Raw genomic sequence first — 23838 nt, 5'->3', positions numbered from 1 at the left:
GGGCCAAAGAGCCCGGCAGAGCCTTCGCGGGCTGCAAAAACACAACAGAGGGCGCAGAACCCACCAGCGCCGTGGCCTTGCATATCAATGTATGGGCTGGCTGCAGACCGCCAAGTTCGCTAAAAATGTCTCTGGCAGAGCGTCACTGGAGGACTTTAGGGGTTTCGGTTTGCTTCCCATTTAGAATCACCGCATCGCTCAAACCTTGTTTACTTGGAAGGGGAGGGGGCGGGGACCAAACCCACCGCGCGGCGCACACGCCTTGATCTCACATTCCAGACTCGAGCTGATGTGTGTCAGCGCGACATGGGGCGGGGGGAGGGTTCTCCTCGGAGGTTTCATTCGCCATCTGCACGTCACTCCCAAACTTTTCCTCCCTGCGCTCGGGGAGTCAGGTTGACGCGCCCTGGATGCGGGGCTCGAGGCGCGGGGCTGAGCGCGCTCCCGCGGAGCCGGAGCCGCAGAGGCTCCGGGGTTGGACCCGGGCTTCTCAGGTACAAGTTGGGTGCCAGGCGCCGGGGTGGGGGCGGCAAGGAGCGGCGGGTGGAGGTCTGGCTCCGGGCTCCGGCGCCCCTCCGCGTTCCGGCCGGGCAGCGCGGGCGGCGGCGGGGCTGGGCGTAGGGAGCCCGGGCCGGCGGAGGCTGCGCGCAGCCTCACTCCCCGCGGCGCTCCCGGCGCGGAGGCGGCGGCGGCGGCCCAGGCAGACAATGAACTTGCGAGCGCGCCGAGCAGAGGCAGGTTTGAGCCCCGCGTCCCTCGGCCCAGCCTCCCCTCGGCCCTCCGCCGTCAGCAGCGGGGGCGGCCCCTCGCCGCCGGTCCCGACCACCTCCGGGCGCCCCGTGCGCCGGGGACCCCGCAGAAAGGGCTGCCCGGAGGCGGCGCCGGGGCTCGAATGCCCCCTCTCTGGCTCGAGAGAATGCAGCCGGAGCGCGGGGACAGGGGACCAGGAGAAGGGGTGGTGGCGCTGCGGACAGCCGGACGCCGGCGGGGGGCGCACGCCGCGGGGCACGCGCGGGCCGGCTGCCCAGAGGAACAGCCCCAGGAGTCGGAATCTGGGCGTCCCCACGCCGCCCCGCTCTGGAAGCTGCAGGCGGAGGACGGACGGACAGACACACCAGTGCTTTCACCGTGTGAGCGCGCGCTGGGGGGAGGTGGGGGGGGGTCGGGAATTCCCCCAGCCAGATGCTTAGCTCCCCCGCGCACTTCGGGGAAGTTTCCAGGCGTAGCCCCGGGCAGGTAAGCGGGCATCCGCTTCTCTCTCCCCGAGTCCGGCTGGGAGCCGCCTGCCGACCTCCCGCTCCAGTCCCGCCACCGCGTTGGGTGGCGGAGCCGGGGTGGGGGCGGCGGGGGCAGGCACCGACGCCTGTGGGACCCGGTTCCGGGAGGGGACACCTCGGGGGCGCGCGTGGGAGGAGACGGGGGCGCGGCCGGGCCCAGAGCGGCCTGAACTTTTGCTCCCCGCCCCCTCCTCCTTCCTCTCGGCCCTCCGCCCCTGCTCCCGCCCAGCTGCGGGCCGTGGCTCCGGAGGCGGCGGGACTCGGGAGTTGCCGGCGCTTCTCGGCGGTGGCGTCCCCCGCCGGCTGGGCGCGACGAGCGGAGCGCGGCAGGTCTGAGCGGCGCTGCGCGGCGGCGGCTGCGGGGAGCCGGGGAGGCAGCGGCCGCGGTGCGGGGGCGACGCTGGCGATCGTGCTGGAGCGCAAGGGGGTCGGGGTGTGTGTGCGGGAGGCGAGGACGCGTGGCGCAATTGACCCTCGTGGAGGCCCCGGGGATGGCGGGATGGAGGCATCCGGGTGAAGGAAACCTCGCCTTTGGGTAATGAATGAAGAGCTGTGAAAGCGCCTTCCGACTCCTCCGGGCGAATGGATTGGCCAGCGTGCGCGCGCGTGTGTGCGTGTGTGTTTAGGATTCGGAGCCGCCCGGGTCCTGGGCGCGGCTGCTGGGCCGCCCCGTCGCGGCCCTGGTGCCCACGTTGCCCGCCCGCCCTGCGCCCTGGCTCGGCCCTTCCGACTGGAGAGGCCCGCGGAGACACCGAAGGCTGGGTTCGGGTGCCGGCCGTTGGCGGCTGGACGTCTGCGCCTCGCGGAGGGAGGTTCGAGAAGCAGGCAGCAAGACTGGGGCTGAGGCTGGCTCCTGGGGGCAGGGGGCATTTTCCCGTTCCCGGTGTACCCTGGGTGAGCTAAGGGCACGGAGTTTGGGGAATGAAGTGGTATTCTCAGGAAGCCCCAGGACGCCCCGCGAAGGCATTTGGCGCGCCGTTCAGTGAAATTGAGCAGGGGGGCTGTGGTTCTAGGCTCCTCCGTAGTGCCCCCAGCCCCTCTTTCTTTATCCGCTGCGGTTGCTGTGAGGGCAGCCACCCAGCAACGGAGCAGAAAGCCACCTTGAGGGCATCTGCATCCCCTGCGGGGTCCGGGAGAAAACTGAGGTCTGGAGATTGGCCCGAAGTTCCTCCAGGACCTTCCCACACGGCTCTCCATCCCAGCTTTCCTGCCCCCAACCCTTTGCAGAATCCTCCCTTACAGAACATGGTACTTATTAATTTTACAAACTGTATGTTGAATCAGGATGTTTTAATTGGTACCTAAATGTGTACCAGTCATAGATGATCTTGCTTAAAATACCATGTGAATAAAAAAATCTTTTTATTAGGTAGTTGTTGTTGTTTTTTATCAAGTAAGTTTTTCTCTACAATGCTTGTGGAAGATTGGCAGAAAAATGTTCTTCTTGCTTCTTCCTGGTCTCCTTCTCAGTGTGTATTCGAGCCAGAAGTGGAGCTGCAGGTCTGGCCTTCCCTTCAAGGTCTAGCTCCCCAGGAGAACCTTCTCTAAGGGCCCTGGGAAGGAAATTCAACCCTGTCTGTCTTTTCAGATCATTGCCTGACTGCAGTGAGCTGGCTTGTGGCTGAAGCAGGCAGCATTAATTCATCCAGGATGGGGGGTGGTGGGTAAGGGGAGCAGGTCTGTCCAGAGTGGGTTACATCTAGGCCTTGCTTTTCTTTGATAACTAGAGCTTGTGACGCCTGAACCGCGGTCTTGGCCGGGGATCCCAGCACTGTCACTGTGGCGTCTTTCTGGGCTGCTTTCTGTACCCTTCTCTCCTCTGTTGCTGCTGGCCCTGGCCCGAAGAGAGGCTTTTGGTTTTCCAATGCCAGAAAGAGAGAAGATTAATCTCTGCATCTGGAAGAGGCAGTGTTTGCAGGAGAGGTTGGGAAGTGAATGGTGATTATTTGGTGTTGGGAGAAGAGCATTAAAAAAACTCTTAAGTTAACCGGCTGGGCCATGGGAACCCCACGCCCTTTGAAACTGCGCTGTCAGAAGCTTTAGATTAGTACTGGGTTGTGATTAGACTGTGGCTGTCCAAGGCCATCTAGGGCCCAGCCAGAAATTGCCCTTGCAAGGGTAGGGGGAGAGGGGGAGGGGAGGGAAATTCTCGAGGTACCCTGAATAGGTGAACCCACGCCCCACATACAAGGGGAAACTTTGACTCAGGCTCAGCCCATCAGAGAAAAACAGACTTGCAGGTCTTGTAAATTTTCAAGAGAATTCTCAAGCATGGATATTCAAGTGTGGGCTCCGATTCTAGAAGTGGAGTAAAAGGTTTGGGGGGTGCAGTGCCAGGAGGCTTGAAGCTTGACATCTGGCCCTGTGTCTGTATTAATGGGAGGAGTGCCCCATGGTCAGGGCGATGGGATACATGATAGGACACACGGCTCACACCTCCAAGGGCTCAGGGACTAAGAATTGGCAGGTGCCCACATGCCTGCAGCCACATGCCAGGCTCCTTCCTGTGCTTGTGGGCCGTGCATTCAGTCAGTAGCTACTTGATGCATTCCCTTCACATGGAAGGAGACCCTGTGCTCCAACTTCTCGTATAATTTCACTGACCAAACAGATCCTATGGCGGAGCATCTGGGGTTGGTACAGTGATAAGACAGGCCTAGTCCCAGCCCTCGCAGGAGGGGAGCAGACAGAAATGCCTGCACCAGCTTGTCAGATGTTTGTAAGTGCTGGAGGGATTGGGTTGTTGGGGATGAGTCTTCTCTTAGCAGATGTGGAAATTGAGGCTCAGAGTGGTTGGGTGACTTGCCCAAGGTCACACAGCCTGCAAGTAGAAAGTCCGCCTGGGTGGCTGAACCGCAGCCGCTGGGGCCTGTCCTCTTCTCCCACATGCTGTGCTGGAGCCTCTCGGAGGCTCCCAGGGGCACGTACAGTCCTTGTAGGCAGCTCTCACTTTTCCTGCCCTCTTGTTTGGACCCCGACCCATTGCTGCTGGGGCCTCAGTAGGTCCAGGATGGCAAAGATGCCGTTGGCAACCATGTGTCGGAGAGAGGAATTTTCTTAAATTCTCTAAGTGGAAACTGTGTTTAAAAGTAGTAGCTGGCCCGGGAGTGTCACTTACGTGAGCAGCCAACCAGCGGGCACCTCTTTAGCCGTGTGTCATATAGAAGTGATGCTTTCAGTCATTGTTGAGAATAATGCCACTGGTCCTCCCTTCCGGTCTGTGTGCTGGGAGGCTCGGGAGTGAGGTTCGCTGACTTCCACGAGTGTTTTGTTCTGTCGTGTGAAGCAGGGGATTGTGTTCTCACTTAGCCGGCCAGGTGTTTGGGAGACGGAATGTTTTGACGCGCACGGTGTATTTCTTTATTGTTCTCAAGTGCTAAGGTCTGGTTTCCTTCCTTTACAGTAGGGCCTGGGGAGAAGGTGACCCGTATTTTCACAGCATGAAACAAAGCCTAAAGGTGGCTCTTACCTAGTTAGTGTATCCCATCTAGATAGCTGGGAAGAAGAGTAAAGGTTTTGTGTTGATTTGGGCCAATACAGATTTTTTTCTTTTTAACCTGTGGGGGTTGGGGAGGGAGACATTTGGCCACGACAGCTGTCATTTGCTGGGTCCCTACTGGTTCCCAGCTGGCCCTGTGGCAGGCAGGTCAGGCAGGTGTCCCCCTTTGTGTCAGTTAGAGGGCGGGGAGGCTGTCGGAGGTCACCCAGACCGAGTTTTCAGGCATCCAGTTGTATGGGAGGAAGGAGGAGAAAATGATAGAGAGGAGGGAGGGAACGGAGGGCCGGGGCAGACGAACAACTGTGGCTTCCCCAGAAGGGGAGGCGGGTGTGAATCAGTAAGCCGTTAAGTTACGGGGAGGTGGCCGTGGAAAGCAGGTTCTCGGTCTCGGTCTCGGCTTGTTTCAAAGGGGACGCGAGGGAACCTCGAGCCGCATCCCTTTCATCCGTGACAGCGATGTGCAGCCTGGAGGCATGACCTCAGGTGTGGGCCCCGGGCCAGGTGCACGGGGCGGAGAGGCAGCGTTGGCCCCAAGGCAGCACCCAGTTACGGGGCGAGGCAGCGCTTACACAAGTCGGTTACGTAACGCTGCTGAGAGCGCTGAGAGCGAGGCAGGACCTGGGTAGCGGCTCTGAGCTTGGCCTTCATGCCCCAGCCCGATGGCTGCCGTCCTGTGCGTACGTTGACACCTGCCAGGAGCTTGGAGCAGCGCCCAGCACGCAGGAGGCACTCAGAGACGTCGGCTCCTGGGGCATTCTCAAGCTCTAGAGCTCCTAACCCGGCACAGAGAGTGTGTCCCTCAAGCTGCACGTACAGCTCTGCATGAAGATTGTAGATCTGTCTCATTCTGGGGTCGGGGCATGATTTCTAGCAAATTCTACCTCAGAGGGCTTCTCTGACGCCGTGTAAGGCCAGGAGCCCCGGGACAGCTAGATCCTACTTGGCAGGTTGCTTCCCCTCCTGGGGCTGTTTCTTCATGTGTGTGAGGACGGGCCGGATAAACAGCTGCTTTGCGACCCTTTGAGCTCACACCGTGGGCAGGCCGCGGGTCCGTTCGGCTGTGTTCCCACTTGTCACAATGAAGCAGGGGGCAGGTCGGGCGGGTGTCGCCAGAAACGTGCTGGGGTAGCTTGCTCTTCAGTGTTAACATCTTGAGCCCCCCTCTAAGCTTAAAAGAATCCTGAGCAGTCTTGCTGGGGCCCCCTTGCTGGGGCAGGCTCTCCCCGACACCCGTTTTACATTTCTAGAAGCCGTCCTGGTCCAGGCCTTTCGGGTCTCGGAAGAAAATGTGTTGGCAGATCCTCAGAAGCGGAAGCAGGGTGTCATTATAGTGGAAACCTGGACGCTTTCCAGAATTGTGTTTGGGATGAAAATATTGAAGCAGGCAGCCTAGTCACCCAGGTGCCTGAAAAATACCCCAACGTGGGCAAATGATTAGATGCAGACCAGGCGCAATTATTTTCTCCTGCAAATGTGCTGGAACTTGGTTGTTCCACATTTTCTCTTGAAATGAAGTGTGCTCCTACCCATCCGCTTGCTCCTTGCGGCAGGAATGTCAGTGGTGATCTGGGTGCAGGTAGGCAAGGCCCCCAGGGGTAGTGGTTTGGTCTCTCTCCGGGCAGCCCTGGGTCTCCCTTGTAGGGACCAAGAGCCTGGGCCTGTGGCAACTTTTCAGTGAGCTTGGGACCTGCATTCCAGACTCCGAGAGATCTGGGAAGGTGGATTATTGTGTCCTCCCCTTGCTGAAAGGGGCTGGTGGCTCTGTCTGCTTCCCGTGAGACGTTCAGCCAGCTCCTTCATATTTGCAGTGAACCAAGAGTTTGGTGCCTCGGCACTGACGTTCTCTTAGCCTGGGTGTTGAATCCCTTGGAGAGCCTAGGAGGGGGACAGTGCAGGTGGTGGGCAAGCCCTGGCGCCACCCTGACCAGGGCAGGAGTCCCTCCTCTGTTTCTTTGTTCCATTACTGTGACCCCGGGCAAGGGGCTTAAACTCCTTGTGCCTCAGTTTGCTCATCGATTAAAAGGGATTAATAATTTCTACGCTGTGTTGTGTTTTGAGTATTAGGAGTCATACAACTTAGGGCTCAAGGGGTCTCCCCAAGTTGAGCCCCTCTTCCTGGCATGAAAGAATCCCCAGGTCGGCAGCATATTACAGGAGTTCTGAGACCTCTGGGGAGAGAGGGTGGAGGAGGAAGATGGGTGGAGTTAAAAACGTGGCATTTGTCTCCGAGTGAAGCAGATGTTGGAGAAGGTGGCCAGACTGGTGGGCAAGTGGGCGACAGCCCTGAACTGGAGAGCACTGGGCACTTGGGCCCACGGCCCCCCAGCCCCCTCGCCTCCCTAGGCACAGGCAGAGCTGGAAAAGTGCAGCTTTCCTCCTGCACGGGAAGCCAGCAGGTGCAATGCCTCCTCTGGGTAGGAAAAGGTGTGACTGGGCTCCTCACGTCCGGGTCCTCCTTCCACACTTCTGGGACAGTGTGGACACCACCAGGCGGAGACACACAGGCAGAGAGCTCCCCACGTGGAAGGAGACCTCAGGAGTGGCCAGAAGAGTCCCTTGCTGCCAGCAAATAGTAAGCGCTGAGCCCAGGGCCTGGCCCTTGGTGGGGGGGGGGCATAGGGGGCCCATGGGGACGGGGTGGGGGGCACGGAGGTTAGACAGCAAGGCCTGTCAGCTCTGTGTCGTTTTCTGCAGCGTCTGGGACTGATCGCCACAGTGAGATAAAGATTAGCCATGGACTCCACGGCTGCGTCTAACTGGAAGGTCGTTCACCTGGAGTGGAGGTGTGGGCTGACCAAGCGCCCGGCCACGAGAACCTTGTCTGCCTCCTCTTGGTACCCCCGTGGGGCCCCATGGCCCCAGTCACCTTCAGGAAACCTTTGCCAGTAACGCGTCCTATGTCTGCCTCATCTCCCCTGTGTCCCTCTCTCCCCCATCCAAGTGTTTCTTTCCTCCTCTGAGCTTCTGCATTCTACTCTGCTGAGCTCAGGCTTGAGCTCATCCCACTCGTGTCCTGGGTGTGGTCTGCCTGCCCCAGCCCGGTGAGCCTCTCAAGGGGGGTGTCTGGGAGGCCCCGCTCCTAGCCAGTCCCGCGCAGAGTCGGGAGAGACTGCCGTGCCTTGAAGGGATGCATCAATCTAAAAGGATTCTTTCAAAAGCCCATTTTTTCCTGGACTGTTATGGACGTTATGTGGGCCCCTGGGTGTGCACCCAGAAGACATAAAAGAATCCCCCCAGTTTGGTAGCAAGGTAACAGGAGTTAATGCTTGCCACTAAATTTTTGAAGGCGTCAAGGCCTAATGTAATAACCTTGGATTTCCTGGCATTAGGTTTTGGGCCATTAAACACTTTGTGTGTGTGTGTGTGTGTGTGTTGAGAGTCTTGGGGAGAAGTGTTAAGGAAATTCGGTTGGTGTTTCAGAAATACAAACAGGAGCCATCTACTCAGGGAAGAAATGTGGGGGCTGTTAGTGTTTCTTACAGCTGGCATAAATAGCTTCTTTTTACGTTCCATGTGCCTTTGTTTGGAATGTAAATATTTGCATTAAAAATATAAAGTATATCCTGGCGTATATTTATTGGGACCATAATTTCCAAACCCCAGATCAGACTATTGGTCTACAGAGAATTATTTCCTCTGATTTGTGAACCTGTTTGTATAAAAGGTCTTAGCACACACAGAAGACCATATTTGCTCGTGCACATAAGGGATCTCCAGGATTTTAAGAGAGCGGGGTTGCCCTGGGGAACAGGGACCCAGTACTGGTGCTTCCCAGTGCCCATTTCAGATCATGCTGTCTGTTCCGCTGCCGCCACACTGAGGATGGCCGAGTGTTGGCTCAGGTCCCATGAGATTGTCTGTGGCTGCTCTGTCCTCAGGTTCCCCGACATCCAGGTTGGGGGTGGCTGCAGCTGGCTCACTCTGGGTCCCATAATCGGATGCTGGAATTCAGAACTGCTGTTGCTTTAGGACGATGTGGAGAAGAATGGGAGCTTGGTGTCCAGTCTGTGGTCTGGTGGAGGAAGTGGGAAGTTCTTATTTCTGGTTCACGGTTGAACTCTGAAGAATGTTATCTTCTACTAGATTCTTGGGGACAGTTTGACTTCCTCATTTGACTGGGAAGACCAGCTGTGCTTTGTCAGAGTCTTGCTAGAGACGGAGTATTACCACTTAGCTGGTCTCTGCCCTCTTCTCCCGGGTGAGAGGGTGGGGGCTGCGGTTAGACTGGGCCAGGACCTTTGTTCCTGGTGGTGTGTATGTGTGTGTGTGTTGGACGGTGAGGGGAGTTGTTCTCCAAACCCTCTGTGGCAGCCCTGGATGGAAATCCTGTCTCCCAGAGTCTCAAGAAATGGAGAAGTGGAGGTCAGATGGCCTGTTAGCAACAGCCAGCTGGGCAATAGGCCAGCCCAAATCGAGGTTTGACCCCCACTATTCCATTGTCACGGGGTGAGGGATGGAGGAGAAGGGGGCGTAGGCATTCCTGGCCCCCGGTTTCCTGGTACCAGGGTCCGTCTGTGTCTGCTTCCCAGCCATCCAGGGTCTTTCCCTTGGGTGAGGCCCCCTCCTTCTTGGACACGGCACCTGTTACCTTAGCTCCGGACTTGGCTGAGGGAGCAGGAATCCTCTGTCTTGCCTTCCCCATCTCCACCTTGCAAGGGGCTTAGCGTCCTGACTATAGGAATGTCAGGCATCCCTGTGGAGGGGAACTTTTCCTTTCTTGGGCTCCCTGGATGCTGAGCCCCATGTGAGGGAGGAGTGAGGGCGGGAGGTAGTCTGAGGGGAGAGGCGGGCAGAGCTGGGATTCAAGCCCCCACACTGCCCCGATGGGCCATCCAGTTGGCTCTTAACTCTGACCCATCCATGAACATTCTTGATCCTTTTATCCCATTCCTTATTGTCCGGGCTTAGAAACAGCGAGCCCGTAGGAAGGACCCCCTCCTGTGTGTCTGGGTGTTCTTGTACTGTGGGAAGCTCATGGTGGCCTTTTCTGCGGTCATCTTTAGCCTGAACCACCGTGATGCGACCCTCCCTGGTCCTCTGTTGCAGTTCTTAATAAAGATCGTGTGATCCTGGGATGGCCCTGTGCAGCTCCATTGTGGGCCAGCAATCCAAGGGCACTGTTCCGAAAGTCAGAGGAAATAGTTGCTTTTAGGACATGTTGAACTTGCCTCGGCACGTTATCAGTTGGGATAAATACGAGAAAGAGGGACGCTCTGATTAATGAGAGTGGGAGCAGCCCGGCATTTGTGTCGCCTTAACTTTAGAGAGCTATTTGTACTCACTGTCGCTGTCTCTGCGAGAAGTGAAATGCGAGGGCTGGACGGGAGGCAAGAGTGGGTGCTCGATGTGACCTCCCCAGAAGTCCCTTCCAGGCAGAGCAACCCAACCCCGCCCCCACCCCCGCCACCTGCCCACAGGTAGACTGTGGCAAACCCACGGATCCTTTATGTGGGACAAAATTTGGCTCCGAGAATAAAAATGCTGTACTAAAAGCTAGGTGAAATTTCGGTTGCCATTTGGGTGGCAGAAAGGAAATTTGCTCTTGGCCGTTAAAACTGAAACAAATTGGTAAAGAAAAATGCAGGCCTGCCCACGTTTGAGTCAGCAGTGTTTTCGGTTTATGGAAGAAGGAGAGTTGCCCACTGAAAATAAGCTCTGTACCTTTTGGAGCAGCCGCAAAGCTGCAGAACTCTTTCGGGAGGGGGGTGTGTGTGCACGTGCATGTGGAAGTGTGTGCATGCGTGCGCGGGTGTGTATATTTATCTTACAAAGTTCTCATCTGACTTATTTTTAAAAATTACGCAACAGACTCTTTTCTGGTCCATTCAACCTATTCTTTTTTTAAATGGCTTTATTGAGATGTTGTTCGCATACCACACGTTTAAATTAAATCCACCCATTCAAAGTATATAATTCAGTAGTTTTGAGTATATTTACAGATATGTGCAAGCAGCACCACATTTAGTTTCGGAACATTTTATCAACTCAGATGGAAAGCCTGGACCCGTTAGCTCACAGCCCCCTCCAAGCTCAGGCTCAGCGCCCCGCCCCGCCCCGCCCCGTAGCCCCGAGCAGGGAGGAATCTACTTTCTGTCTCTGTCAGTTTCTGTCTTCTGGACTTTTTATGACTGGAATTGGATAACGTGTGTTTTTTGTGGCTGGCTTCTTGCACTCAACATCGTTGACCCATGTGATGGTGTATCCCTCCGTACTGCCGTCCTTTTGATGGCTGAATCGTATTTGTCCTTTTGATGGTCGGAGCGTATTCCATTGTTTCGATTGAGCACATTCTACAGACATTTTTATGGACATTGTCTCCATCTTTGGCACCTTTGACTAATGCTTCTGTGTTATATAGAGCTCTCGATATATTCACAAGAAGGTGTTTGTGTGGACACGCATCCATTTCTAGGGTTATAGTTTATGAGTTATTTTTACTTGCTCTTTTTTTTTTTTTTTTTAATTTGCTCTTACTAATAAGATTCCTTTACTTTTTAAATTTTTTCCCCTGGCTTTCATGAAGGCTTTGTTCTCAGGTGGGTTTCAGCTGCATCACTCTGCCCCCTCTGAATTGTCTGAATTGTACAGCTTGGAAGGGCCTTCAGGGAATAGCCCCACTTTGTAGATGGAAAACTGAGGCCCCCAAGAGACTGCACAGGGTCAGGATCGAATCCTGGTTTTCAGAGTCTGTCCGCTTGCCCTGAGCGTTCTTCCTAAGCTCTTAGTAAAACCCCGGGGTGTCCTCTTGCCTGGTTTGGGACGGACCCTTGGTGACCACCTTACCCGAGCCCGCTGTTGTGACCCCTGCAGACCTGACAGGGGCCGGAGAGTGGCTCATCCCCCCATAGCTGCCAGACCAGAACCACAGCTGGTGGTGCCAGTGCCTTCTCGTTCTTTTTCCCTGCGGCAACAGGAGGCCGACGCTTATCCGGGGAATAATTAAATTAGGAACCAATTCGGAGAATGAAATTTTATCTGATCTGGCTGAGCCCATAAACAAGGGGCTGTGGCTGTGACTTCAGGGTACATTATGAAGTTGTTTTTAAAGCATTACATTGGGCCAGAGCATTGCCTGAACCGTGCGGGCCTGTGGGGGCACCTCCTGGGGCCCGAGGGTGGCTGGCGCAGCTGGGGTTTCATCCTGGAGTGTCTAGCCATGTTACCAGACCGGGTTTTCATGTTCTTGATTCCAGGTGCCATTTTAGTTCTGATGCCTCGGTGGAAGTGCGTTAGGGCTGCGGAAAGTCCATCTGTCGAGATCCTCATGGACATATTTCATGTCGGTGTCACTGACACTGTCATGCTCCTCTACCCTGTAGTGAGAAGTGAACTTTGCAGGCAGCTCATGGGCTCTAAAGCAGGGTGCTGCATTAGAACCCCCTTTTCGAAAGCTTTTTGAAAGAAAGACCGTCTCTGGTCCTCTGTCAGGCCTTTGAGGGTGGGCCCTGGGCATCTGTGCGTGTGTGTGCCTGCATGTGCCTGTATGTGTGGGCGACAAGGTAAGCTCATTAGCTGAGAACCATTGATTGGACTTAGCAGTGATTGTAATCATTCTTCTAAGGAGAATTTTGAGCTCTTCCGTGGCAAAGGGGTGGACAGATAATCTGCACCGTGATCCTCCGGAATGAGCCTTTTTGGTCCTCAGTCTGTGTTGGGACTTGGGTAGTGACTGTCTTTGAGTTTCTTGACCAGATTTCCCGGATGCGACCACCTTACGTTTTCCATCACTCTGCCGGCTCTGTGGGATTGTAGGTCCATTTTCCTTCCTTGTGAACTGACCACCCACCACCTCCACAGCGGCCCAGCCCGAGACCCCGTGGTCTCCCGTGGTGCTTAGCTTCCTTTCCATCTGCCACTAAAGGTTGTTTATTCCTCTAAGACAGGAAGTGTGTCTTACTCAAGGTTATCTCTCCAGGGCCTAGCCTCTAAGAAGGATGGTTGGATGGATGGATGGATGGATGGACAGACGCATGGGTGAAGGGAAGAAAGGCAGGAGTACATCGGATAATCGAAAACCTTGACCCATAGCGTGGGGATGGCAAAGGTCTTACGAGTTCCCTCGTTCGTTTTCCTGTCTCGCCCACAGCCCTTTTACAGCTGGGGAAGCCGAAACCCGCGGAGCTGAAGCGACTTGCCCCTGATCCCTCAGTGCCGTTAGTGAATATTTGGGAGCCTGACCGTTCACCTTCTCCAGTTCTTCTGACTCAAGCTCTGTACCTCCTCTTTAGAGTCACTCTCCTGGCTGAGGACTTGCTTTGTGCCCGACACTGTCCTAGGAGCTGGGAATGCAGCAGGAGCTGGACAGATTGGGCCCATGTGCTCATGGAGCCTGTATTCTCCTGGGGATAGACAGACAGTGGACAGGTTCACAATATCAGAGCACAGAGAGTAGGAAGTGCCCGCGCAGGACAGTGGCTGATCAGGGAAGATCAGGGAAGGCCTTTCCAAAGAGGGGACATCTAGGTTGATCCTTGAATAAGAAGGCATGGTCAGCTGAAGTGTCAGAAGATTGTCCCAGGCAGAGGGGCCAGCGAGTGCTAAGACCCCAGGAGGGGACCAGTTGTTGGGACCGGAGAGCTGGTCAGAGGACCTGGTTTCTAGCATGCTTGGGTTGACATGCATGTGTTCCTCCAAATTACCATCTACAGCTGGGCCTTCTCACTCACTGTGCATCTCGGGGTGAACACTTGTCTGATGCTGGCTGGCCTCAGCTGCTAGAGAGTTTCAGAAACACGGCTAGCAGAAAACCGGGAGAAACCCCATCCTCCTAATCCTCTCACTTGGGTTTGGCTTGTGAGCAGAGGTTTTTTTGTTTTAAGATTTTATTTATTTATTTGATAGAGCAAGAGACACAAGCAGGTAGAGCAGCAGAGGGAGAGGGAGAAGCAGGCTCCCCACTGAGCAGGGAGACTGATGTGGGGCTTGATCCTAGGACCCTGGGATCATGACCCGAGCTGAAGGCAAATGCTTAACCAACTGAGCCACCCAGGCACCCCAACAGAGGTTATTTTTATGTAAACATATGCTCGAGGCTCCGGTGGGATGATCACAGTCATCCACACAAGATGAAAATAGTACCATGATATCCCCAAGGTGCCCGTGCTGCTGATGACTTGAATATGTGACAGCTCTAAGCAGCCCTCTTGTGGGAGGTGGAGGGGGAGACCTTTGGTGGGACAGTGGGGCAGAGCAAATTCCTGGGCTGGTGCGGCCCCTTCCTTGAGCGTTGCTTTCCTGCCTGGCCTTGACCGAGACCCAGGCCTCCCTCAGGACTTGACTTCCGTCTTCCACTCTCAGATGGAGGCTCTGCCTCCCTTCCTGTGCTGTCCTCCTGAGGTCCCTTCCCATCACCGGTTGCAACGTTGTCCCTTGGGGGCCCTGTCATTCTTTGTCCCTTTCTTGCAGTCCTCTCCGTCCCCAGCCCAGGTCCTGCCATCATCCCGGTGCCCGTGAGCTCCGTGAATGGCCTCTTTGGTGCTGTGGCCCCAGATCTCCTGCTTCCTCTCTTTCAGGATGCTCTGGGCCTCGTGCACACCTGGAGCCCTCCATACAGCCTGTGGTCAGTCCCTGCTAGCGACAGGTGGATGACAGTTTTTCTTTTGTGGGAACCATGCCCGAGACCCCACGGGCCACCCTGATACGTAGTAAGGCCTCAACAGACGATTTCTACCAAGTATTTTCACAGACTTTACATCTCTCTCTGGTCCTCCCTGGACATCTTTAAGGGTGTCATGTTGCAAAGTTTTCCTATAAATGTTTACGAGTAGTTGTAGTAGATGTCCAGCTGCATTTTATATTGTTTGTGATTAGTTTTTAAACTCTGGAAAAAACCTATATTTCCCTGAGTTTTAGTAAATGGAAAAATAACAGAAATGATTTTTTCCCCCTGAAGAGCTTGATTTAGAATCATTCCAGATGTGCACTCAGCGTCTCTTCCCAAGTCCGCGTGGGGCTGTCCCGCCTGGAAACTGACTGTATTGACATGCTGAAAACTTGCCGAGAATCCTCCTCATCTTTTGGCATTCCTAGATGCTACCTCATAACTTTGTTGTAGCTTTTTATTTTGAAATAATTTTATACTCACGAGAAGTTGCAAAAAATAGCACCGAGTTCCTGTGTACCCTTGACCCAGCTTCCTGTAACGCTACTGTCTTGTGTAACCATGTCATCAAATCAGTGTTATCAAACCCAGGGGATCGATGTTGGTAAAACACTGTCACTAAGCTGCAGACGAATTCTGCTGCCACTTACTTTTATTAGATGTAGGGATCCACTGCACTTGAGGATTTCATAAACTTCAGTGTTACCATTCATCTTTTAGACCGTCCTTGGATCTCTTCCAACTGGCCATCAATTAATAATATTTTCCATCGGTCGGCTGATACCAGAAAACCCACGATGTGTGCATTTCACGTCTGCCATGTGCCCACACGGTGCTCTGTGGGACCATCACCCACTGGGGTGCAGGCCTGTAGGCAGGCTTCGTTCCCAGATCTGAGAGATTCTCAGCTCTAAGGGGCCCTAATAAACAGGGTGTGATAGAGCAAGGAATCAGGAAGCTTGAGTTCAGATAACGGTAACCAGTCATTGGGTGCTTGTGCCAGCCTTTGTCTACACTGTGTTTACTCTCAGCAGCCTTTGATATAGACACGCCTAACTCCCCCACTTACAGATGGAAAAACTGAGGCCCGAGAGGTTCACCCTGCCCACGTGCTGGCAGCTGGTGAAAGGTAGAGTGGAACTCGAACCCAGCTAGTCTGACTTAAGAGGTTGCATGCTCTTACCTTACAGTGGGGCCTTCCTTGTTCAGACTTTGACACTTCTGGTCCCAGTTCTCACTGAGTGCTCTGTGTTTTGGGGCTTGACCTCTCTGAACCTCTTTTAACTGAGGTTCAGGTATGAAGCATGAGCGTGTGGCTGAGAACTTGCGTCATGTCCCTTCAATCCCTCCCTCTCTCCCTTCCATGTCTGTTCAGTTTCCGAGTCCAGTCGGTTTTACCAGTAAAAAACCAGGAGGTACTTTTAAGCTTGGGAAGATTCCCGCTGCCTAGTTTGGTTTGATGGGAGCTTCAATTCCAACTGAATTATGCTCTAGTGTATTTTAATTAAACCGTCTACAAGCCAATCTCTTAAAAATGCAAAATCCCTGCGCAGCACGCTGTGTGTGAGCCCCGCACGCTCAGCTGTGGGTCAGAGTGATGCTCGTAATAACCAGAAGGCGTGTGTGAGGCTGCTCACTGTCAGCCTCTCGGGCCGCATTAATTGTGAAGTGCCACCAACACGAGATAACGGGGGCATTATCAGCAGATACGTAATTGATTTTGCATTCTCCACCAAGGAAGGTTAAAATGAAGCTTGTTTGTAAATGTGTTTAAACCTCGCCGTCCTGAGGATGGCTGTGGAAACTGCTGGAGCGGGGCCGTTGGCGGAGGCCTTCGCTTCCTTTGCAGGCTGTGGAAGGAGCCCACCGCTCAGCTAAGGCGGAGATTTTCCCATTTAAAGGGGCCAAGAGAGGGTAAGCTCCGGCTGCAAATTTCTCAGAAGGAGCCTCCCGTTGAGTGCCCGGTGGCTGGACTGTGGGATGAGTGTGTGATCGCATTAGTGTGATGAATTAAAGGGCCCGTATTGTTTAAAGCATCGGGCAAAGCTGGATGAGGAGCAGGGGCGGCCGCAGATCGGAGTTATGACCAACGGGCTCCTGGAAGTGCCTCGGGATGACCTCACTGCTGGTGGGGACAGCCAGGTGCCGATTCCCAGCACCCTGGGAAAGGTCCTTGCTCAGACCCACGATGAGCTTAAACCCGAGACGTAAGGCAGGTATTTGCTCTTTTGTGGTTACTTGAACCAGGGATAAGAGAAGCTCTCTGGTGTGATTTCTCTTTCCTTTGAATCCTCATTCCAGAACTCGTGAGAGATCTTCGCAAGCAGGCGTATAATTTGCAGGGCCCAGTGGCCCAGCGTGACATGAAACTGTGGGCGCATTTCTTGCTGAGAATTTCAGAATGGAGACAGCAGAGCATTAAAGCCAGTGCAAGGCCCTTCTGGGCCTGAGGCCTGGGGGACCGCATGGGCTGCAGCCTGGGGAGCTGGCCCTGGGTTTCTTGTAGGGTGTGCACCCTAGAGCCACTCGACTTAGAGCCACTGCGTGTATGAACAGCCGGTTGGGAGCGGCTGGAGGGCCCAGTCGTGGCTGCATCACCTCCGTGGGCTCTGTGGGGTCTGGCGGGGTGCCCGACCCCTGTGCATGCTTGAGAGGGACTTGCTGAGCTGGGCTGGTTCCCTGAGTGATTGTTCTGGTCTGCGGGTGGGATCTCCTGTGGCTTTCCTGGGTTCCAAGTGTCCGAATCTGGAAACATCTACCACTGTGCTTTTCAGAAGATACAGGCACATGGAGCCAAAGTCCTCTAAGGAAACTTACGGTCAGCTTACAGAACGGAAAACCTCAATGTAAAGTCCTTCTAGATTGCGTGTGTGTGCATGTGTGTGTGTGTGTGTGTATGCGTGCACGTGTGTGTGTGTGAGTGTGTGTCTAAAGCCAAGATCCTGCTAATTTTTCACCGCACAGTATAAAAGCCTGACAAACAGTGATTAGCCAGGGAGGCTTAATGGATAAAACGTCTTTGTGGCCCTGTGCTCAGTCCCTAGAGGGGCCTATCTATCCCCTTTTCATCTCTGGTCTCCACTGCTTGGGCCCTGCCCTCCTGGCTGTGGGGGAGGCCCCTGGAGAGAGGCCGGGCTTTCAGGGCCACCAGGACCAGTCACTCTGGTCGCTCCTCCATATGTGAAGGAGGGGGTCGGCCCGGTGCACCTCAGCTAGGGAACTCCGGCACTCGGGGACGGGGACGGAGTGTCGTCCCCGGCAGCAGCAGCGAGGGCTTGGATGGGCCAGCTCTCCTTTGTGTGAAGTCTTTGTTCTCTCCCAGCACAGCCAGCCCGGACTCGCGCGCGCTCAGTGGGTGCCTTTTTCTCTTAGGAGCCGGTAGAGACGCAGAAAGTAGCATCCCAGGGCTGGCTGCCAAAGAGAGCTCTAGCAAAGGGGAAGCTGGCCTTCGCAGGTTTTAAATTGGAACCGGGGCTCTGGGATGAGGGTTAAAGTGATTTTGTACCGGGAGGGAGCGTGGGAGTTGGTGCGGGGCTCAGAGTATGTAGGGATAGCTACAGGATAGCTGCCCGCGTCACTCTTTAGAGCCTTATCCTGGGGAGGTGCTGTGTGCTGGGTTTTCCTCCTTTTGTCCTCGAGCTGTACAGAGGTCGTTGGAGACGTGAGCTCAGAGCAGCTGGAGCTGTGCTGTCCTTTGTCATTACAAGGCCACGGGTCAGAGTGGGGCTGTGAGCTCAAGGAAAGAAGAAGGAACCGTCTCTCCTGCCTCCTGGCTGGGGAGAGGTAGCAAAGCCAGGAGTCCCGTCCTTCTGGAGCCATGGCTGCCCTGGTCCAGCCCGAGAACCTGTGTTGTGCCCGAGGCTCTGGGATCAGGTCCTTCCGCCCAAGGGAGCCCTTGGCCTGCGTGTAACTTCTTCAGTCAGTAACAAGAATAGCGCCTTCGTTTGAGAGCAAAAGCTGGTTTTCTTTCTTTTCCCTATGAAGACATCCATGGTCATTGTTTTTATTTCGAAAAGAAAAATAATTAGAGAAAAACCCACAATATTTTTATTTCCTGGTGTGGGAGTCTGAGATCACTTCAGCCATACCTCTGGGTTAAAGCTGTTGGGGAAGAAGATCTCAGTGCACAAAGTAAAAAATGTGTGAGAGAGAGGGAGAGAGAGAGGAAAAGATGACTGTGCTAGGATCGTCTTTCCCCTCTGCACACCCTATAACTTCCACGGGGTGGAGACCTTACTTGTCCCTGCCCGGGGCCCGCTCCACACTTAGTGCCACACTTGCTTAGTGGAACCTGATAATGGATGAATGAACCAGAGACTGGGTTCCTGTTAGGCCTTTCTTGGACCGTGGATTTAAATGGAAGGAATTTGTCAAGATACAAGAAAATCATCCTGTCCTGTTGGAGACATCATGGTCAGTACTTCACAGAACTCAGTCAGTCTGCCCGTTGGCTCCAAGAGGTAGACAACATGAGACTTGTTTCATGGAGGGGCAGGCCAAGCACAGAGAGGTTCAGTAACTTGCCTGGGGTCCATCAGCTGGGAGGGGCTGGGCTGAGAGTTGGTTCTAGGACGGGCGCATGGCTGGGCTGCAGAAGATGGGAGGGAGGGAGAGAAGTAACGTTCATGCCCAGCCAGATGCTGGGGACGCCTTGGTGTTCCCACTCCGTGAGCCCTAAACCACAGGACACGGGCAAGGATGTGGACGTTGGCTGCTGGCGGATCAGAGGCGGCTAGGACACGTCCGGGCCCTGCAGACTTGGAGCTCAGAGTCTAGTGGACGGACTAGACATAAACACGTAGTCAAATGGTCGTTGAACTGCAGTGGTGATGAGTGTGTCACAGGGGAGACCTTGGGGCGGAAGTGGTGCATGAGCACGCTTGTTGATGTATTGGGTCTTCTAGCCCCAGGTACAGGGGGTGTCGAAGCTGGAGGAGAGTGGACAGAAGGAAGTTTGGGGCCCAGAGCGGAGGGAGGGGACGCCCCAGCGGTCCCCTGGAGGGGCAGAGTCTGCAGTTGGCGAGTGTGAGGGCAGGGGGACACACAAACCCCAGTGAGGTGCTGGGATGTGTGGTTCTCTCTGTAAGGTTCAGAGAGCGTGGAGTCCTTGTGCCTGGAGAGAGCTGCCACTCCGGCCTTGAGTCCCTGTGTGGGGGGTGGCCCGCGCTGCCCAGCGCCTCCTGCCTCCTGCCGAGAGGGAAGCTGGCCTTCCTTCGGGGATCAGTTAGGTTTCCTGGGAACTCCTTGTCTTCTTGCTCCATTGGGAGATTTCAGAAATTCTCTGGACGTAACTTGCAGACAGGAAAATTTCCAAGGCCAAGGTGAGGACTCAGTGTCTTCCCTCCCTGGGGGGCACTGGCCCCCTTAGCCATGAAGTGGATGGGAGACTGGGGACCCAGTGGCGAGGTCCCTGTCCTGACGGTGCGGTGGGAAGGCTCAGGCCTGCTGTGGATGGTGCAGCCTCTGCCCCAGAAAGTTTTCTATGGAAAGAGGCTGAAAAAACATGTGAGCCAGCCCTTCCGAAGCCCGCACCTCGGACCTCACCCCTGCCGTGTGCCTGGCCGGGCCACCGAGCTGAGCAGGTCCCCAGTGCGGCCGAGGAGGGCCCAGGGCTTGAGGCCTCCTGGCCACGTCCACCCCGGAGGAGCCATTTAAGTCCCTGGAAACCCATCAGACCTGGCAACGGGAGGTCATTAGCCATCTGACTGCGAGCTGGATCATAAAATAAACCCTAAGTGGTTACGAGCGCTGTTGACCCTTCTAAAATGCCAGCAGAACAGGCCTTGGTTTGGCGCCTCTGAAAGGAAGTGGAGTCCCTGTGACGGGAGCACAGTCCCCTTCCTCGGGGCGATAGGGCTGGAGTGCCTTGGGGCATCCGCACCGTGTCTGGCTGCCTGCGGGGCCGTGCCTTCTCTCCTGGTTCTGTATGGGGCAGAGACTGAACACCACCCACCCTAACTTTCTTTCTCTATGAACTCTTTTTTCCTTGGAGTGTGATACCCACTAGCGAGACCCCCCAGACACATGTAGCTCTAGGGAGTTGCACGAACAGAACAGAACTCACCGGGGCACCCTTAGCCGAGGGCAAAAATAAGAGCAGTGCCCCAAGCCCCGGCTCCATTCTGCTCCCTAACCAAGCCCCCAGCCGGGGGATCCACTGTCTTGACCTCCGCAGCCTCGGCTGGTCTCCCCTCGTCTCGGGCTGGTCATGAACAGGGTCCTGTGGTGCATTCTCCTCCTTCTGAACTCGTGTGCACAACACTGTGTGTGAGCTTCTTTCCGGGTGTGGCTCGAGCTGTCGTTGGTTCTGTTTTGCAGCCGAATCAGATTTACCCCCTAGACTGTGGGGATACACTGCCCTTTCCGGTCTGGGGCTTTACATCTAGCTCTACGAGCTTTCTAGCGCATCTTCGATGAGCCTCTGGACATGGAGCTGTGGGCCGTCTCCCTGGTGGTAGGATTGTGGGTTTTTGGGAATGAGCATGCTCGGCCGTCGCAGACGCTGCCAGTTTTCCAGATGATCGTACGGAATACAACTCTCACCCAAGTGCGCACAAGTTTCCTGAAGGAAGGGCCTGGAACAAGCATACCATGAGACCCACTCCCCTGTGCCCCCTGCCCCAAACAGGAAGGCCCTGGGACAGTAGCCGCTGGTCCTTCTGCAGAACTGTGTGACCTGGAGGAATGGGACCCGGTAGTGAGAAGGTCTCTCTGATGCCTGCAGAGACACCCCTGTCCCTCCGGGGTGCTGCTTCCCACAGTCACGTGCCACGGGAAGCCTGTCTTTGTACCTGAACTTGGGGATGGGGATTTGTTGGTCCCTGAAAAGAGCACAGAATCCAGCATTTTAGTTGGCACCCTTTGGCTGTCTGCTTGCCTTGGGATAAAGTCTGTCTCCTAAGGAGTGCGGGTGGGCGTGGTTATCCATCCGGTCCCAGAACCCGCTGGTTCCGTGCAGGCCCTTCTTTTGTGCAGCTTGAACCAGCGGGATCGTCCCGTCCCGTGTCCAGGGCGGGCGAGGACCTCTTCCTTTCCCCATGGCTGCTGTTCAGTGTGACCTGGGGTCCAAACAGGGGGTAGAGGCAGCTGGCATTTCCTGAGGGTCCCCGTGTGTTGACAAGAACTCTGAGCACGAGTGGGCCGGTCTCCTGTTGCTGATTGAAAACTGAAGGGGAGAAGAGATACGGCAGGGTCCCCAAGGCACCGTCCCCGATGCAGAGCCCTGCTGGGGTCCTGGGTGAGTTCTGAGGGTTGTGCTCTGTCCTGGTTCCACCAGTTCCTGATTTACAACAGCGATGGCTGGATGTGGGAGACACGGAAGGAAGCAAACTCTGTGGCTGTTAGCTTGAGGCCTCAAAGTCCCCTGGGCTATGGGGCACCTGGGTGGCTCAGTGGGTTAAAGCCTCTGTCTTTGGCTCAGGTCATGATCCCATGTGGGATGGAGCCCCACATCTGGCTCTCTTCTCAGGGGAGCCTGCTTCTCCCTCTCTCTCTGCCTGCCTCTCTGCCTACTTGTCATCTCTGTCTATCTAATAAAATCTTAAAAAAAAAAGTCCCCTGAGGTGACTGCCTGCCTGCCTTCCCCTGTCCCCAGTATATCTACCCAGTAGTAGATCTGAGGCAGGGCTGGGCCCCTGTGTTTTTATCTAGTGCCGTAGGTGAGTCTGAAGACCTGTTGTGGGGAACAGTGGCTTCCCAGTGCCTTTGCTGGGAGGCTGGGTAAGGCACGGACTGAAGGAGGTCTGAAACAGTCCTCATTTTAAGGAGCTCAGGGTCCTGGACAGCCCTGTACAGTAGAACTTTCTGTGATGATAGAGATATACTGTATCTGCTCTGCTCACACGGTTATACAGCCACACATGGCCAGTGGGCACAGGATAGGTGGCCAGTGTCACCAAGAAGCTGTTTTTAATTTTAGTTAATTTAAATGTTAAAAGGTATCCAGTTCAGTTATTGGAAAACCTTTTTAGGAATGTTTGGAGCAACTCAGGCATGTAACGCTCCTTTTTAACTGTACGTTTTATGAACTCTGAATATAGAGCAGGTCCTTCTGGGGAAAAGTTAGCATCCAAATTGAGATGTGACTTAAGTGTAAAATACACACTAATTCTGAAGACTGGGTATGAGAAATACCGCAAACAGTTTGGTTAATTGCTCTGATAGCGCGTACATGCTGAAGCGGTAATGTTTTGGATATGTCAGGTTGACTAAAATACATGAGAATGAACTTCATCTGGAACATTGAAGCGTGGGCGGTGGCTCACATTCTCTTTCTGTAGGACACGCTGCTCTGAGGATTCTCTCTCTTCCTTGCTGGGAGAGGAGCCAGCGGCCAGGTCACGGGAGGAGGTGAGGGCTGCCCGCCGTCTCCTGCTGTTTTGCTCACCTGAAAGCAGGGTTTGTGGCTGATTACACACCCGGCCCTACACGTGGCCTCAAAGGTCCCTTTTTGAAGGAGGGGCGAGCCCTTGGCGCGCTGCCCGAGTGCCCCGCTCTTCCTGGGCTGCCTTTGGAAATGAGCATCGCTCTGATGCGTGCCCTGAAAGATAGTACTCCGGACACGGAGCCACACGTGTGTGTCCCAGAAAGTGGGATGGATTTCATTTTGGCCTGGTCTTGGCGCCTGTGTTTCTGGAGGCGGGTGGGAGCCCCTGGAGGAGCCCGGGCTGGTGTGGCGGGCTGGGGCGCGCGGGGGAGCACCGGTGTGCCGGCGGGCCCTGCGGCTCAGCAGCGCATTCTCACCCCCGCTCCCAGCCCGTCTGTCTTACTGCCTCCTTTGTGGGATTCTGGGTGCCTCTGCACCTGGCCTGGGAGCCCCCCACACAGAGCTTGTGGGGTTCACTGCGGTGGCCCTAGCTCGACACGTGGGCCTGGTCCGCACAGGGGTTTGGTGGACTTTGTCAGATGGGTTAATTCGGAGCTTGTGTCTGAAGGTCCAGTAGGGCCCTTGGAAGTGGGGGATTGGCCTCCCTTAAGTGAGACCCCAGTGGGTGGGCGTGGGGGCCCTGATGTGGGAGTGGTTAGGAAACTCAGACAAACGCTGTGCCTTATTCTAAAATTCTAAGTGCAGGTTTCCTTTTTTTTTCTTCTGTCTAAAAACTATTTCAACAGCATCATACCCACTACCCACTGAAGGGAGAAACTTCCCACCTGTGCAGAGTTCGGTTTGTCCGCGGGTCCTTCCTCTGCCGTTTGTTCCCGACAGCACCCTGGGCCACCTCGGCATTCTCTCGTCGCCCCAGGAAACAGGTGGGGTCGTGTGTCCCAAGTCGGAATGGTCCCGTGCTAGGGGGAAAGCAGAGGGAGAGAAACCTGGGGCTCTCTGAGGGGAGGATCAGGGACTGGACCAGCAGGGACCAGCTGGCCGGCTGGGGAGGGCCTCAGGCTGGGCTCTGTCTCGGGTGTCCCTCAGTGGATGCTTGTGGATGACATGAGTCCTGGGTCCTGGGTCCTCTGTCCTC

The 23838-nt window shown here is 55.2% G+C and overlaps 1 protein-coding gene across 9 annotated transcripts in view; it reads left to right on the top strand.

The window, feature by feature from the left end:
• Positions 1-310: 310 nt before the first annotated feature.
• Positions 311-23838, top strand: part of CHST15 (carbohydrate sulfotransferase 15) — a 75191-nt gene continuing 51663 nt past the window's right edge. Inside the window, exons 1-3 of one of the 9 annotated variants that reach the window (XM_059398764.1) lie at positions 1316-1607; positions 22657-22726; positions 23489-23626. The gene's annotated coding sequence lies outside the window, so the exon portion shown is untranslated. The other 8 variants (XM_059398762.1, XM_059398767.1, XM_059398766.1 and 5 more) reach the window with 8 other exon arrangements.

Source organism: Mustela nigripes, chromosome 4 (assembly GCF_022355385.1).
Source record: "Mustela nigripes isolate SB6536 chromosome 4, MUSNIG.SB6536, whole genome shotgun sequence".
Lineage (NCBI taxonomy): Eukaryota > Metazoa > Chordata > Mammalia > Carnivora > Mustelidae > Mustela > Mustela nigripes.
The sequence above is the reverse complement of the archived record's forward strand: the minus strand, read 5'-3'. Positions and strand labels throughout refer to the sequence as shown.